The sequence below is a fragment of the Emydura macquarii genome, unplaced genomic scaffold, assembly GCF_026122565.2.
Source record: "Emydura macquarii macquarii isolate MOO-44397 ecotype Brisbane River unplaced genomic scaffold, CSIRO-AGI_Emac_v2 contig_2676, whole genome shotgun sequence".
Taxonomy (NCBI): Eukaryota; Metazoa; Chordata; order Testudines; family Chelidae; genus Emydura; species Emydura macquarii.
In genome coordinates, this window is record NW_027132813.1 from 34,507,501 (window position 1) to 34,526,188 (window position 18,688).

General features: G+C 40.1%; 1 long non-coding RNA gene across 4 annotated transcripts in view; it reads right to left on the reverse strand.

Moving 5' to 3' along the window:
* LOC137164560 (uncharacterized) overlaps positions 1 to 18,688 on the reverse strand; it is a 109,945-nt gene that overhangs the window by 54,156 nt on the left and 37,101 nt on the right. The gene's annotated exons all lie outside the window — the stretch shown is intronic.

The window sequence follows — 18,688 nt, forward strand, 5'->3', positions numbered from 1 at the left end:
GGACCGTTCCCTCCCACCTGCAATCCCAATAAGGTTCAAACACTGTAAATTCCCTCCCCCGCATAAACAAGAAAAAATAACAGGCCCCAAAAATTACTTTGGCTTCCTCTTGCCCCCATTGATATCCATCCCCCCCAATAAGTGTTTCCCCCCATGGCTCTGGTGATTTCTCTGCCCTAGGTTGGCTTTCCCTGTGGACTGCCCCATCACACACCTCACCAAGAGGGTAATGGAAAGAGAAGTTGCTGCTCTGACTCACTCTCAAAGGAGAATAGAGCTGCAAGCCGCTGCCTACTTGCCAGGGGGTGAGAGTGGTCCTTAGGGTTACAAAGCTCCAACCACAGCTTCGTGTAGCTGATCAGCTAAACAGCTGATCAAGAGAAGGAGATTGCTAAACTGCTGCCCAATCCATCTCAGACTATCCTTAGTGCCCCCTTTGCTACCTCCCCTTCACAACCAGCCAGTCAACCAGAAGCTGTTGACAGACAGCCATTGCAGTCCCCAACAATTTTCATCCTGGCAGGATATGCACCACTATTCCATGAGAGTTGGATTAGACCATATAGCGGGTTCGCACAGGGCCCTCTTGTTGCTCAGGTCCTCTGTGCCCACAAACCAGTCAGAGATCTCAGCTTCATGCTCCCACCAGTGAGATTTATTTACAGTTTGCTTGCCCACACATTCTATTTACAGACAGTTCAGCTTAACAACCTCAGGGGTCTTGCAGTCTCAGCCACCAACCAAGGGGGACTCAGCCTCCCCCTCACTCTGTGGCTTCTCCTTTTCTGTCTTCCCCCCTGCACAGCCTTCCTGTAAGCCTTTTGTAGCCCCTGGCTAACAAGGCTGGCAGCTGCTCTCCATTGGCCCACTAAGTGCTGGCTTAGTTAGCTGACTCCAATTTTCCTTCCTTAATTGGGGCTCACGTGACAGAGGTTTGGTTCAGCTTTCCTTTGTCTAGTACCCGTCACACTCCCAAAAGCACAAGCACCTCTCACTTGAGCTAAAGTAACTCCTTTAGTTGTAAGCAAATAGCAAGTTAGAATCTTTGCTGGGGCTAGTCACTAGGAAGAAACAAGATCACTGAGGCATTATACCTGCACATTCCTTTGCAAGCTCAATCATGTATATTTTTTTCTTTCAATGTGTACAATGTGAATATGACCAATCCACTAGGAACATGGACAATCATAACCTCTGGAAAGCCAAGCATTGAACAATTTAATAAATGTAAATAGGTAGATATATCCTCATGACCACCACTGAACTGATCCACCTCAGCTAAAACCCTTGCTTCCCAATGAAACCTCTCAGCCTCAGCCTGGGTATTCCCAGCAATGTGATTCCCTCCAAAATTCCAGGCTCCAAATAAGTTCAGAGTCCAAATAAGTGCTGTCTGGCAAAAGATTTGCAGGTGTAGAATACAATATATTGTATATTGTTTTAATCTCTTTTCCTTTAGTATCCAAAGAAATTCCCCACAGTATTTGTTTTGGATAAGGAATCTGTCATTGGGGGGCAGTACAGTGCACAGCTATGAAAGTTGCCATTTCAGGGAAGATCCTGACCCTCCCACCCTGTGTCCTAAACCAAGCAAAACCATTAGCCCCAATCTTCATACCTGACTAACTGTGCTCAGCACTGGACACAGAGAGAAGACGACAAAGATGTATTTATAGCCTCTGGGAAGTTCTGTATTCTGAAGGCTGGTAATACTCCCAAGGGACCATTCCAGCTGGGGATTACTAGAATACAGCAGTGCTTGGGCCAAGGCCTTTCTTCTAGCCATACTCCCCTGTCACATCCCCATACGCCAGGTACACCAGCAATACAAAACCTAAGGATTCCCAGTTGGATCATTATGCAGACTTTCCAGGCCCTTTTTTTCCATCAGAGTGGCATGCATGAGCCTTAACAGGGCTATGAATCTGGTCCATTGTCTTCAACAGGAGTTTTGTTCCAGCAAGGCCTGCAAACTTCTACCTTGCGGGCCAAATCTTGCACCCTCTTTTAGGTCCAAACTTTGATGGGGGATTCTACAGGAAGATTTGGAGGAAGCATCCTTTCCCTCTCTGCTAGACTGTAGAGTGGTATTGGAACCACTCTGTGCATGAAGCAGCTGCAGCATGTAGTGGGACCTAGTCTGTAGAGAGAATGACTGGTAGATCTGCATAGTTGCAGGATTTGCCCTGATTTGAAGAATCAAGACTGGATCTGTAGCATAATGGGGATATTTTCTATCTGCAGAACCCTATCTATGCAAGCAGCCTCTGCTGCTCTAACTGGCCTAGGGAGTTTTATTTTAAAAAAACACTGTGACTGATTACTACACAGTACCCAAAGATGACGACACTGGAAAAGCGAGAGGATACAACTACAGCAAAGTTTATATTAAAAATATAGCTGAACCCCAGTGTTATGACTGATTTAAGATTTCTATTTTCTTTAATACTTTGCAACTATTTCCTTCGGCATACTATTCATCAGCTTAGAATAACCTCGCAGGCCAGCTTGCAGATTTCCAGCCTCCAATCGCTACAAGTACACGAGTTCTAGATCTTAAAGGCCAAAAAACATCTATTTGACTAAAGAGCTATAAGGCAGCCATAAAAATTATGGATCACAGAAATAAGCAATTAGTGTTATCTTCAATTGCTTTATTGGCAGTATTCACTCGTTAGAATAGAGGCAGCAGTAAAACAGATTGCAACATACTGTATAACAGCATATGGGATTTTACATTATAATGCTATTCTCTGCCAAGAAGTCATATTTTCATTTGAATGCATGGAACAGATTATCACAGGGTTTCCAGAATTAGGACTGGGTGACTTTTTGGGGGGGAGGGGGGGAGGCTGTAAGGCAATTTTTGAGATTACAACTAAATCATAAGTACAGCAACTGAGCAGTGATCAGGAAGCTCTGACTGTAGAGTACTGACTTATGGTCTCAGACCCTTAGCCCACACAGACTGGGCATGTCATAGAGCTATGGAGTTGATAAACTCAATCTCTAAAGTAGTGGGTAGAGGAAAAGTTGAGGGCTTGCCAGTCTTTTCAACCAGCTGGCTTCAGCGCTAGAGGAAGCTGCTTGCCCGCCCATCTAATCACAGCTGAAGTGCCACAAAGGCAGCCACTAGCAAGAGGGCTGGAAATAAAACAATAGGAATAATAAGAGGGGGGAAAACAGAATCTTTATACTGTATTTAACATTAGGGATATTTTCTGCATTGTTTTTCCTGTGTCCACAGCGCCTCTTTAAAAAGTAGTACAATCATTCCAAGGCAGAGAGCCAGTTTTCTTCAGGACTGACACACAGACCTGTGGTTCAAATCTCTCTTCAAATTTTGCACATTTTCTAATGGAGAAGGTGTAAACAATTTTGTGATCTGGCACTGGTGGAAACTGGAGTGAACAGGATATATTGTACAAAAATTGTTCTATTCAAGTAGAAAGATACCTTTGGAAAAGCACTTTCTTATTCCTACCTCAGCCCAGGAGAAGGAAGGATTTGAAAGTCTTAAGTGCCAAAAAGGAAACTTGTATAACATCAAAATAATAGTGCACTCATAGCTGATCCAAATGTGCTTATGTCACTCCTTGTGAAATGACAATGTTTTTTAAAATGCTGAAACAAAACACTAGGAGTGGGGAAAGCACTCTCCTTTATAGAAATGCAGGACCTAGAAAGCAAGAGGCATAGGTAGTAATTTACCAGAACAAAGAAATCTGATAGAATTAGGTTCTGAATGTTTCTATCTATTCAGTACTAATGAAAGCTGAATAATTTGATAAAGCTTGAAATCCAGTATGAATTAGTGAATTTCTGCACATATCTAAGACAAAATTTTGTATGGAGGCTATTACAGATTTCAATATTTTCCTTTAATTCTTAAATACACGAGCTAACATTCATCAATGGGCTAGCATTATTAAATGGTTAATATGTTGAAATATGGTCCAATAACTGTTCACTACATGATGTTTCTTTTCACTGACTTTATGTCCTTCATAAAGAGTAAAAACAGTACTGTAATTTGTAGAAAAAGCCCCTGTCCCTATAATGGTTAATAACAGACACCCTTTTTCTTAATTTCCTTGCTTGGGGTAAAGTCGGAATCTTAACACTATTTATAAGCATCAGATGGAGGCTCCTATGTAGGAGCTGCAAAAATATTGGTAATAAAATCAATTATTTTGCAGTTTGGTGGAAAATATAAAGTGCAAATTAGCATAAACACGGGGATGGGGGGGGTCAGTTTTCACAGCAGTAGAGGATGCAGGGAATTTCTAAGCTGCTGATGAAATTCATTCCCTCCTCCGTCTGTGTCCTGGTACACCATCCCTGCCAATGATTCATTTTATTTTTGGCTCATAAGGATACTTTGGAAAGACAAAGTGTGTGTTAGTTTTTGGCAAGTATTTTCCAAACATGTTCAGTGGGGGAGAATGCTCTAGAGCAGTGGCTCTCAATCTTTCCAGACTACTGTACCCCTTTCATCAGTCTGCTTTGTCTTGTGCACCCTCGAGTTTCACCTCACTTAAAAACCACTTGCTTAGAAAATCAGACATAAAAATACAAAGGTGTCACAGCACCCTATTACTGAAAAATGGCTTACTTTCTCATTTTTACCATACAATTATAAAATAAATTAATTGGAATGTAAATATTGTACATGCATTTCAGTGTATAGTTTATAGAGTAAGTCATTGTCTTTATGAAATTGTAGTTTGTACTGACTGGGCTAGTGATTTTTATGTAGCCTGTTGTAAAACTAGGCAAGTATCTAGATGAGCTGATGTACTCCCTGGAAGACCTCTGTGTACCCCCAGGAGTACGTGTACCCTGGTTGAGAACCACTTCGCTAGAGCAACCCTAAAACGGCAATATCTCCCTCATTTCACAAACTACTCATCATGGATAGGGTGCCTCTGCCTTTCCCTGCCTCTGTTTGCCCCTTCTTCAGGGCTACTTCAACTCCACACTGCCCTTCTTGGGGTCTGTTTTTCTATTAACACAAAAAAATCTTTCACCCAGCCCTAAGCTGGGCCCAGCCTTTCTTCCCAAAGGTACTGTCCCCTCCTGCTCTCTGAGCAGCTGGAGAAGACAAGGCCTGGCCTGCCTTCCTTGACTTTACCCCAAGGAAAAACAAAAACTGCTACTGGTTCTTCTTACCCAGATCCCTTCCTCAGGAACCACCACTGGAGACCCTCCCTCACTGCTGCTTCACTCGAGTGTTCCTCCTCTAGATCTGCCCTCGCTGAAATTTCCTCTAACTCTTTATAGCCTCAGTGTAGCCCCCACCCTGTTAATTGGTTCAACTGGGAGCACTTCCTCTGCCACAAGGGAGTTGGACCTATTTTAATCACAGGGGCTAGTCACCCTATGACAGTTCTGTTAAGATATATCCCAGTCCACATGCACGTAACATTACAGTGACCATACTATCCTCTTTCCCTGTTGTTACAACGTTAATCCTCTTGCCCCTTTACCACCAGCATCCCTTTCAATAAACATTACATGAATAGAATATTGTCCTCAATGGGAGTTGCATTGAACACTTGAACATCCTCCAGTGAGGATGCTGAGTACTTTTCAAAATCTGGGGCAACTTTTGCTACTTTTCCTCTCTTTGGTTGCAGTTCCATGAGAGGCTACGGACTTCCTGAGAACCGCTATCCAGCATCAGGGCCCTCTGACCTCAGTGGGAGTTGAGAGCTCTAAGCACCACACAGGATGGAGCCCTTTTTTGGTGCTGTGTAGGAGGAAGATCAAACAATTTGGTAATTGCCAATCGGCATGCAAATGTACTGAAGGCTGAGGAAGCAACTACAGAACAAGAATGCTTTGGAATGCTGGGACACTGAGCGTGCTCACATATCAAATCTTTCCTCAGTATATTTCCCAGGTCTCTGTGTAAGAAGAGCTCTGTGTAAGCTCAAAAGCTTCTCTCTCTCACCGACAGAAGTTGGTCCAATAAAAGATACTATCTCACCCACCTTGTCTCTCTAATATTCTGGAACCAACACGGCTACCATACTGCATATATATAAAATCCTTATAAAAGCATCTGCTTTTTATACAACTAAATTCAGTACAATAGCAACCTTTTCTTCCTCTCTATATTTAGCAGCTGTTGCAGCCCGTTCATGAAAAAAAGAAGCACACATCACAAAGCAGTGTTGGAATCAAGCTGAGCTTTCTTGTCTGTGTTAGGTTCCAGGCTCAAGGGACTGCGTGTTTTGAAAATGTCACTGTGCTATTTTTCCACTGAAGGTGGTCTTACTAAGTCAGGTGACAAAAGCTAATAGAAAAAAAATGGTTCTTTTATCTTACTTTCTCTTGCTAAACATTAATGCTATTTAATTAAGTATAGATGAAGACAGTACAATGATGACTAGAATCTTCTAAAATATAGTACATTTTAATACAACAGCCAAGTCATCGACAGCCCTCTGCTCTCATGCAAAAGAAAAGATAAAGGGCAACTCTCATGGCAGCAAATAGTAACTGCTTTCAGAAAGGTTCTTTGGGAAGCATACAGTAGTATAATATTATAACTAGGAATATAATACATGTTGTTCTTCCTATCCACCCACCTCTAGTACCACCACCAAGGGAAATATATATAGCACTTGGCAGGGCATAAGAGGTTGCAGTGTGGAGGCAGATTCATGCAAAATCTGTTGCATTACAGTATACGGCAGCTGAAACACTGTATTGGGACTGCACAGGTGTTTGCTGAGGAGGTCTGCTCTCACCTCAGTGTGCATGCATAACTCAGATTAACCGTTACACATGCACATTGAAGGAAGATATATCCCCCAAAAGCCAGATGAGTGCAGTTAGCTAGAGAAGGCTTAGGGGTTATAGGTTTGGGGTTTTTTTCCCTTCTCAGTTCTGAAATGAATTTGTGGGTGGCACGGATTTGTCTGTCACAGTGCAACAGATTGTACATTGATCTGCCAACAAATTGCAAGTAACAGTAGGTAATGACTAATTGCCAGTGTTGGGGGGTTGTTTATGTTTTAAAACAGGGTAATTAACATGTTCTTTTCTCAAGGAACTTAGAAATTACGATAAAATGGAAAAAGAACATGTCTTTTGCTTCTAAGCGCTGATGATGAATAACAGTGTCCTTATTCCGATGAAATTCCTGATAAACTGCAATTCAGTCTTAACAGACTCTGCCATTCTCAACCTGCTCTCCTATTTCATGACTGCCCCTTATATGACTACATAGGAAACTTGAAATGGTATCAGCCACATCCTCAGCTGGCATGTCAACAAAACTCCATTGATTTAAATAAGCCTTACTGATTTACATCAGTTGAGGTTCTAGCTCATTCAGAATATCGAGCAATTTTCCATATTTTGAATAGGAAATAGCTTTCCAATTAATATTTTAAGAACTACAAGCTACCATGTGGCTGCGTTATGTGCACTCCTGACCTAGTCTGACCCTAAATCTGATTTAGTCTCAAGTCATGGGAGTGCAAGAGACTAACATGTGCCTTTATGCCAGCTACCTGCATCACACGTAGCCGTGCATACTCCACAGAGCCATTATGTTTCCTCTCCATCTCCCTCGCTGGTTGAAATCAATGGGACTAATCAGGTGCTTAAAGTTAAGCACATGCTCAAATGCTTTGCTGAAAAAGGTCGTAATAACTATATGGCCCTCCCACAAAACATGCTAAAAGCAATACGAAGAAAAAACCTGCACATATTGGGCCCTGCAGTATTTTCAGGGTGAACAGACAAGGGTCGCCGGTTCTCAAACACAGAGAATGTTGTTAGATTAAATTGCTAAAGTCAGGCACATGCATCAGTGTTGTCTTCAATATGGATACTTTCCTGAACCGGGGCTGGTTTGTGCAGGACCAGTGAGAAGCCCAGGAGCCTGGGCACCCAGAGCAGAATAATAAAGAGTGCCCATCCCCATCGCCACATAGCCTCCCCCTGACTCAAAGATCTTTCTTCTGATACCTGCTCCCTCCATGTGGGTTTCTGGGTGGACAGCAATGCGTGCCCTCTAGGTTGCTTCAACAGGATTGATAAAAGAGATAAAAGACAGCCCTTTCTTCACATTATTTGCAATGAGCACCCAGACTGAGATTCAGGAGTGTTCCAGGTTATTTCTCTTGCTCAGTTTTGCTCCTGGGCAAGTCATTAAACCTTTGTATGTCCAGTGTTCCCACCTGTGAAATGGGTTTACCGATGTCACGAGAGGGTTGTGTGGGATAATCCAGGTGCAGGTCATTACTACTATTGCAATCACCACTCCAGCAGGAGTCCTGGCAGGCATTGTGCCAGTATCCCATGCAGGGGAACATACCTGCTGCTATAACCTCCCTTTGATAAAGGGAAGAGAAATTCTAACCCTGCCTCCTCTCCCATCTTCCCTACCTGTGACTCAGGGCAGCTCAAGGACAGCAAACGTGTATGATCCTGAAAAAATGGAAATAAGCAGCGAGGTTTCTGCCACTCTCCCCTGCACATCTAGCCTCATCTATCCCATTACTATGATCTATGTATTTTTTTAATAAAGCTAAGGTCAGGAAAGAAAAGATAGGAAGCTCAAATTAATGGAATGAAAATTGGGGCAAGTCTCAACAGACGCACCTATCCATGGGGATGGGTCCTCAAAATATAAATTTCTAGAAAGAGAGACAGACAGAATGAACTAGGAAAGAAGAATATAAAAAAACAGAATAATGGGGAATTCTGGCAAAGAGGAATAAATCCTCAGCCTGAAGTGCATCTGGCATTAGTAACACAAAAGTATTGCATTTTATCCATCCTCACTTCCTCCTACATCACCAAAAAGTTTAGCTGCCTCCCTAACTCACTAGTATTGTAGCCTGTGGCAAGTTCACTCCAGATCCTTTGGAGTCACAATGCACACAGACAGAGAGACACTTGTGTTCTTGAAAGGCAGCCCATTCTGGATGGAAAGCGTACATCCACATCATGGTAGTTACAAGCCTGCTTAAACTGTTTACGTTTATTGTAAATCTGTCTTTGCTTTTCAGCTTGTGCACTGCAAATCCAGATCTTCAGCACGAGCCTCACATTGTCACCTATATCTTTTACATTTAAACATTACGTGACAGCATAGCCGTTTGACAACAATAATATACTATGGCTAACGTGTACATAGCATAGTGTTGGTATTGTGAAGACCTAGCAGTGGCCTAGACAAGAGCCAAACACCAGTATTCTGAACAATGGAACATCCTTTGCAAGCTGCAGGACGGAAGACGACAAGCTTCCACTGATGGAAGAAATTGCGCCTTGGAGTGGATTGTGCAGGTCACACAGAGTGAAATTCATCCCTGTACACAGGCAGCCTGCAAGAGACCTGTACACTACTTTACTCTTCAAAATAGGGCTAGCGTGGGTAAGAAGTGGTGCATAGGCTTTGGTGCTTAGCCTTTGCACAGTTGTGAGTTTCACTCGTGAATATTCAGGCTTTTGAACAGAAAATCCACTCTTTGCAAGAATTTTTGCTAGTCTAGCTTGGGTGCTCAATGTTAACGTAAAACAAACATGAAATGATCACAAACGTGCTTTATCTGCAATTTGTTTTGAATATGAAAAAATATTCATGGGCATTTTTTCCAGTCTTTGCTCAGCTCCGTTAGGCCCAGATTCAGGAAAGCACTTGACATGTGCTTAAAAGTCCCATTGATTTAAATTAAAATTAAGCAAATTCCTAAAGATAAAGCACCCTTCCTAAATAGGAATGCTTTTCTGAATCTGGACCTTAATAATGTGTATTCTCCCCTTCCCCTTGCACCTAAAGAGGTGTTAACTAGAAAGCCTACTGGTAGCTGTGGCCATTCAAATAAGAGACCAGTGATGATTTTCAATCTGTTCACAGTTGTGCGTTTTATTATTTTCATTAATATTTTAATGTATTAGTGTGATTGTTTGTACAGTACTGCAAGTGTCATTACCAGTTTTAATGTAGAGAGTGCTTTAAAACAGCACTGTATTATTGTTATTAAGTACTATTTTTGCTGAAGTTTTTTATATATATATATATATGACTGTGAACAGCAATGGTTTTTAAAGGGCCATATACTATATTGATTCTATATTAGCCACGAGTCTTGAGGCAATGGAGTGCAGGGAGAAGTAGTTCTGAGTATACCAAATTCAGCTTTCAAAGTGCCAAACAAAAACACTAAGGGCACAAATTTTGAGTAAAACCCAAGCACTAAAGAAATGTTAAGCAGCATTTCTTTTGCACAAAGGATCATTAACAGGCATCATAAATTATCAGTAGGCTAGTAATATAGGAATGGTCAACACAGAATGATTCGTGTAATAGTGTCTTGTCTTTGACAGTAGTGAATGCTGAATGCTTCAAAGGAAGGCATAGCCCCACTCCAATCCCATATTGTATCTAACTGTCCAATTCAGTTTATGTGTTGCAGCAGGAGGGGTGAAGATAGCTTTTATCATTGTAATCCTGGTTAGTGTAATTATAGGAGATAGAATTCTCCGACTAAAAGTCTGAATCTGTTTTGAGCTTCAATCTTTTTGCCTTAATTTCATCCTGCAGTTGTGAGTTCGACAAGTTAACTATATACATTGCATAACACTACTTCACCCACTCTAATGAATCACTCTTCGATGCGTTGTTTGTTCCACCTTGAGTGTCCTCTTATTTTTCTGTTATGAGGTACACCAGATTGGCCTGCTCTATGCCTTTCATTATTTTATATGCCTTTGCCATGTTTTGTCTTGCTCTTCTCCTTTCTACTCTAAATAGTGCTACCCGTTTTAATGCATCCTTTCATGAAAGCTTCTCGGATGTCTCTACTCATTTCCTTTGCTATTCTCTGGACTATTTCTATTTCTGTGATGTCTTTGAGATAAGGCGACCAAAGTGAACAGTACCATTGATTATATAATGGCATTACATTATTTTCAAGTTTATTGTTTATCCACCTCGATCATCCTTGCACTGTATTCTATTATTTTTGGACCACATTGAGCAGCTATTTTAATTGAGTTGACCATACTGATTCTTAGACTTTATTCCAAGACAAATTCAACTCTTCACCACTATGTACAAGAAGTTGAATTTGACTAGCCAAAATAGTTTAGTGTGATTAGCAAATTTTGCCACCTCACTCTTCACCCCCACAAGAAGTAGTTAGTAAGTATTTTGAAGAGGAAAAATGTCCTGGTCCTGATTTTGGGACATCATCCTATTCACTGATGATGCTATTCTATGCTGATAAGTTGCCATTTATTCCTGTGTTTGCATTCCTATTTTTATCCAGTTTTAAATCCAGAACAAGAATTTCTCTCTCTCACTGAAGTTATCAGCAAGTTTCCTTAACAGCCTCTTGTAATGGCTCTTGAAAAACCCTAAATACCTTGTATATACTGCTTTAAGGCACAATTTCAAAAAGCACTTAAGCATATGCTTAACTTTAGGTCAATGGAACTTTTGTTGTACCTAAGGATTTCCCTTAGGCCTAATGGCTGGATTCAGAAAAGCACTCAAACACATGCTTAAGAACATTGTTATGCAGGAAAGCTGTTAAGCAATGTGCTTAGTCCCATTGCCTTCATGTGCTTAAGTGCTTTACTGAATTGGAGCCTAAATGAAGAATAATTTACTTTAAGTTAATAGAGTAACCCTAGTGTACATGAGAGAAGAACCAGGTCCATACAGGAGCCTTATAATTCCATCTTTATTGAACTTTTTCCATTTTCTAACACAAATATTTAGATCAGCAATACTTCATAGTCCAATCATTTTTTAAAAATATCAATGCTTTGTTGAGCATTCTCCAGTCCCTGTCCTTCCTAATGACAAATTACTCATTGTTGTTACCAGCTCAGATATCCGAGGAACAATTAAACCAGAGAGTGAAACTCTTTATATTCTTTAGACTTTTAAATATCTGTGATTAAATGTACTGCTCATGAAACGTGCTGAATGGACATCCCTGGAATTCTGAAAGTCTCTTTTCAGCCACGGGACAAGTATAATACATACAGAGATGTAGTGCATGCTTCCCCACAATATCCCACCAATATTCATCAGTCCTGATCTTGGAAGGACAACCTTTCAGGGTGAGAGTATAGCAAAGCTTGGTCTGTCTGCTGAGACTGTTGACAATGGTGCCAGTTATTGACAATAATGACTGTGGTATTCCTGGTGTGAATTCTGGGAACTGGACCAAGGACATCAACTAATTTCAAAACGGCCACTGGGCAGCCATTAGACTTTTGCTCGCTATTAGCCAGGGTTGGACTAAAACTAGGGATAGGCAAATTAGTTTAGATGAATAAAAAACTGACCCAAACTTTTGTCCAAAAATCTAACTGGACCCCAAACAGATCGTTTTTAGCTTTGAAAGTAGTTAGATAATTTTTTTTTTTATTATAACTTTTCAAATTTGCACATCTCTGCACTTCCTGATTTGGGTGGACGTGTCAGAAATGTCATAGTAAAAGCTGTCCTTTTGAAGTATTTTCAGCTCAGTTGTGGAGATTTGAGAGGTTTATATATTTCAAGTAAGGTGGGGACAAACATCCAACCTTGTAGCTACTTATCCAAACTCAAGTGATCCTGTACATCTACACTGGTGTACTGGAAACATAAACAGTGCAATATGCCAGAAGCCTGTTAAGGAGAATGAGGACAGAGAGGAATGGGGTTTGTAATTGTAAAATGGATTAAAGTAGTGCTCAAAAATGTGAAAAGACCAAAAAAAATAAAAGAGGCAAATTCTGTTAGCTACTCACATGAAGCTTTACCAGGACACGGAAATCCTGACCAACTAGAACAGTTGTCTCTGTCCAGGTGCCTTTAAGCAATGGGAATAGTCCCATGGGAGGGGTGTAATGGTGAAGCAGGCACAAAGAGACTCCTCATATGCTTAAAGTTAGGTATGTGCTTAATTATCTTGCTGAATTGGGGTGACTCTGAAATCCTCAAAAAAAATTTTGAAATCCATAGCAACAATTACTACCAATCCAACAGATCGCTCATGGTGGATCCTCATCCAAAATGTGATATGCTGCAATCATACTTCTTCACACTTTCCCTCACAGCACGCCCTGCTTCCAACTACAGGAGCCACTATGACCTGAGTTCTTCTTGCAGGTGACCGTTTGGCTTTCTGCTGATTTATTTTTTTTTAAAATCTTACATTTTACTTCTCGTGGGTATTCTCAAACCACAGTCACATGACCTGTATAATGACAATCTGTCTCTCTGCTAACATTTCTCTACTTTGGTTATTTGTTTGATAAAGTGAGGAGCTTCCCTTTTGTTGCCCTTCATCAGAGCTTAATGTCTTTACTTTGGGATCAATATACTTTATGAATAATTTTATTTCCTTCTATTTTTATGGTCTTTTCTCCTCATTATCATACTGAGTTTATTAGCTGGTGCTGTCAGTATCTTTACCCTGTCATATGTTCCTGAGGTACAGTAAATATCACTTGTGTTGTAATTAATATGCACACCCTCTGCAGTAATTAAAGCACAGACCCCTTCAACCAGCTGAGCTTCCTACACTAATTCCACCTTATCTTCATAATGAACTTATTGTAATCTGAAACTACCACTGAATATTGTTCAGTAAGGAAAGAAGAATGAAATCTAACGAGATGCAATAATATTTGTGAACATGTTAATATGAAAAATGAATTTAATTAGCCTTAAATCTAATTAAATTTCCCATACAGTCAAAATCTCCCCTCCCCTTTTATTTCACAAAAACATGGGAAGTGCAACATTATTGCCCCTTCAGAGACTTATGCAAAGACGGATAGTGGACAAACCATTTTCTGTCCATGAGATACAAAGAGGTAGGAGTTTTGATGGATTCCTGTTGATCAATAATTGTCGAAAGGAAGTATAATCCCTGGTTATGGATGTGGTTGAGAAATAAGACTTAATAAGGTGAGGACAGAGAGACAATCCAAAACTCCTGTAAAAGGATATTTAGCCAACTCTTCTGCTGGTAAAGTTTCTCCAGTGACAAAAAAAGGACATTTGAATGTGTAAGTACTATGACATAATGCCAGGATTATTAGGGTGCAATGATACAACAGGTATACTGTACAGTACTTATTTTCTGAAAACATTTCCAAATGGAAGGCTAGTGCCTAAGGCTCAGAGTCATACAGTAGGAAGAAAACTGGCAGGCTACACAGACCGAAAATTGGCTGAAGGGCAAGAAACAAACAGTGGAAATAAATGGGATTATTTCAAGATGGAAAGAGGTTACCAGTAGGGTACAGCCCAGCTTTCTAATTATTCACAGTAATGACTTGGACGATAGCATTGGACGGAACATTTCTGAGATTTTAGTAAATTGGGAAGCAGAACAGAAATGAGAACCAGTGCAATCAGATAGCCACTTCAGAACTTACTTTAATCATAGGGATTAAATTTGAAGACCAAACAATCTGCATAGCAGTCCACCTGCCTGAATCACTGCATCAGGGTCTAAATTTGTACAAAATGAAATCATCTTCTCTTGTAAATGGTCCTTCTAGAACAGGTTTGAGCACCAGTGGTTGGGCAGTGTGGGCTATTCCTTATGCTTTATTGATTGCTGCCAGTTTGTCTCTTTCCAGAATATTAACCTCACTTTTAAACATGTTCTTTTCTGTCATGCTTTTCCAGCAGTTCCCTTAATGTGCCTCTCTTCCTGCACCAAAAAATTCTGCAATCAAATATGAGTTGTGAACCATGGGTTGACACTTGGACATTGAGACCATTTAAGAGTTTATTCACTTATTCACACATATAATTTAACAAGTGTAGGAAGAAGAAAGGAATGACTGCAGAACGGAAAAGTGATACAGCATACTAAACAGGAAAGAGATTTGGTGGTTATTTGTAAAAATATATATATATATATATATCCCTAAAGTCTTCTGTCCAACATACAGTTTCAATGAAGAAAACAAACAGGACTCTGAGATGTATTGCTAGAGGGATACTCTACAAATCAAAAGAAACAGAAAGAAGTTAGCATTACCTAGAGTACTGGTGACTATATCTTAAGAAAGATATAACGTGCTTCATGAGGATAGCATACCAAGTAGGATTTCACCATGTCTTAAATACAGCTATCAGGAAAAACTGAGAAAAGCTGCCCTAATATGAAAATAGTATGCTGTTGTCATAATTTTAAAACCAGTCTATAAAGATGCCATGGACTGATCACAGGCATCCAAAGAATCCTACAACATTATCTCTTCGCAAAGAACCTGCAGCCAAAACAGCCAAAATAGCTCCAGCTATTAAGTAAAGTTAATTCAGAAAAAGTGAAATTCACTTCTGCTGAAGGTGCCTGGGCCATCTTCTGGTCCCCTCCATAGAGGTGAATTTTACCACAAAGTGCAACAAACATGGAATATGTTGCAAGAGTTCATGGTGTAAGCATCTGAAATATGTTCATATGGTGAGGGTGAAAGGATGGGGAGACTTAGAGTTTGGACCTAGAAGCAGCCATCACAGAATATTTTATCTTTTTTCCTAAAGTCTCTTATGTGCGGATACAAAACAGTTCCAAATGGAAGTGACAACTACACCCTTTCCCAGCCAACTCATACCCAGTTTTATGTATCCATTAGAAAAAGAGATTAATGAATCGTTCCCTTTGCTAAACCTGGTTTAGGCACTATGCCTAAAGCAAGAAAGTATTTATCAAAAAGCAAGAAAAGATCCAGTAGTTAGAATCAATCTGTTTACTTAATATTCAGAACAAATAGAAGGACATTGGTGAATAAAGGATACATTTTAAATTGAAGTGCCTAATTTATGAGTTGTATCTACAGTGCGTGTATTTACGAAGGGCAGGGAGTAGCGCTGATGTATATGGACTATTAGGCTAATCTGGAACCTATACTGCAATACTCTCGTAATTCAGCAGGAATTTTCATATAGATAAAAGCATATCTGTGCTATCTGATTTGTCTGAATCAGCACAAAGGAAGAAACTGCAACATCTAGATGCAGAATGTGTAGTATGAAAAGCCACGCTTGTGTTCCTACTTTGTGTTAGTCCCTAATCTCTTAACATGACTTCCAAATATGCTACCATTCCTAATAGCAAAATTCATACTGTTGCTTACCCCAACAAAAGATACTTCCTTCACATAGAGCTGGCTCAAGAGCACAGATGTACAAAAGTGATGAAAATCCTTTCACACTGTAGCAAGAAGCTGCATGGAACTATTTTCTGCTGTTAACTCACAGGAAATGATGGGGAGAAATACACTCCATAAGCCTTTATGAGTTTTACGAAGAAACTCGGGGGGAAAAAATAAGAGACTCTAGTATTTGTTCTAAGTAGCTCAAGGAAAAACGCACAAAAAGTAGACATTTTCTCTGACCTTCCAGAACACACTGGGTAGGCTCAGCCAATCAGAGAACTAGAAGAAATACCGCATGGCTTCACCTATTTGAATTTCACCATGTAACCAATATCAACTCAAAATACAACTTTACACAACAGAAAGATGGCTGCAAGATCATTTGTCAACATCCAAAAAAATGCCATGCTCAACCACAAAGATTTTGCTGATGTGCAAAATTTTGTATGAAACTCTGCCCCCTACAAACAGCTACCTTAAAATCACTTAAACTCTGCCACTGAGACCTGCAGCACAGGCTGACCTTACCTGTTTGCAGTACTCTGTGAACTCAGAAATAGGCAAATTGAGCATTTTTAATCTTCCATCAAAAACTATTTGGGAAGGGGGTGATCTAGCTTTGTCCTTTCTTTAACACAAAATATTTCACCATTGCGTCACAATGCCGTCAGAATTTTGAACTTGGCAGCTCAGTTTCTGCTGGACACCGAAGGGGCAATAGAAAAGAATGTACCACAGTAGAGGAGTTGAGGGGGGAGTGAAAAGGGAATGTGGGATGGGGGGCCACAGAGAAGAAACAAGCATCATTCCTTCTCAGGAACCTTGAACTCCTTATCGTTCTCCTGCCTTTACCATTTTCCCCAGCCTCTCTTTTCCTCGTCTCATCATTATTTTCTCTTCAGCTATGATACTCAACTTTTCTCTTCACAAAATATCAGAGTAAATGCCTCTGCCGATGTGTCCTAAGGCAGTTTTCACATTGACTTCAATGTTAGGAGGATCACATCTAAAGAAATGTTAGTAGTTATAGAGTTCTTCCACTATGGTAGTCAATAGTAAAGTTGTGCTGCTACCAGATATGTAGATTTCTTGGCCTCAAAAGAGTTAAGAGAATAAGCATTAATTTAATCAAATACATTAAATTAATTTAATCAAATACAACTCTCACTTTAATGTCAGCCTTAAATGGACTTATAAAATCCTTTGTCTTTCCTTCAGGTGTCTCTCATAATCCTGTATCGCAGATGAGTTCTGGTAATGACAAACAGCAAAGGGTCTGACTCTGTGGTCTCTTCCACTCTCCAGTTCCTTAACTCTTTTTTATCTCTTAGGGATAAAATAAATGCTATGCTTTCCTGAGTTCCCTTTTCAACGTTTATATAATCTTTTTCAAGTAAAGGAGATTACACTCACACATGTGCATGTGAGCACATAAGTGCATAATTCTTAATAGCTTTCAGGGAGTTAGCCAGGTAAGTCCCCTGAGCACCATTTGGAGAACATATCCTTTAAATGGTGGGGGGCTTGTGTATGGAATATATGGGAATTAAATAAGAACACTGAAGTGTAGGTAATGGAAAATCAGGACCATCGTGGCCCTTATCTAAGTCAAGCTCATTATAATCCCACAGGTGGTCTAAAACCATGGTGTTTCCAGGGGAAAGCCAGCAATCAGCTTTTTAGTAGCTAAGACCATTGAGTGGTGTTGCTAAAATCAGTGGGGGCAACACTGCGATCTTTTATGGAACAAAAACCCTAGTGAGGTAAACAGCTGTTTTGCTGGATTAGGGACTGCAGGATTTGTTCCACAGAGCCTAAGGAACAGCATCTCCTATCACCTCTACAAGTGTAAATCAAGTGCAACTCCACTGAAGTCTCTGGAGTTACAATGGTGGAAATTGAGTGTAAGTGAGAGGAAAATCTGGCCATCTAATATATATCAGACATAAACATTAATTCTGGTCAACCCATGAAGTCCTGTGAGTTTAGAGGAATTGTTAAAAATAATTAGCCAGCCCAGAAATGGGCCTAATAAATTTGATCAAGTAAAAGAAATCATGTATATTATCTCTCTCCCTTTCACATATGGCTCAGCCTACACAGAAAGGTATATGACTCTCTGGGCACAAAAACACAATGCAAAAACTAATAGTATACATTGTATTCCCAAACCGCATATAATCAAACCTGGCAGGTTAAAATGATTGGTTTTCTCTTTAGTATGAAGCATCCTTCTATTTGCTTCCTTTTGCATGTGTCATCAACACATTATTTATTACAGTAGCCAAAAAGGAGAGGTTTTTTTTAAAATCAGCTTGCCTATTCAATGGTAAGTAAGCATTAAGATAATTAAAATAGTTATCATTTAAATCAGCATTATATAATTCCCTGAAGGACCCATTTCCATAGCTGCAGGTAAGTGTGTTCTAGGGTCAAGGACTAGATGAAATATGTTATAGAAGCTTCCTTGTTACAATCTTTCCTCTTGCCACTAGTCTATGCTGTTGTATAAAGTTCAGAACACTCATTTTGTGTCTCCCTG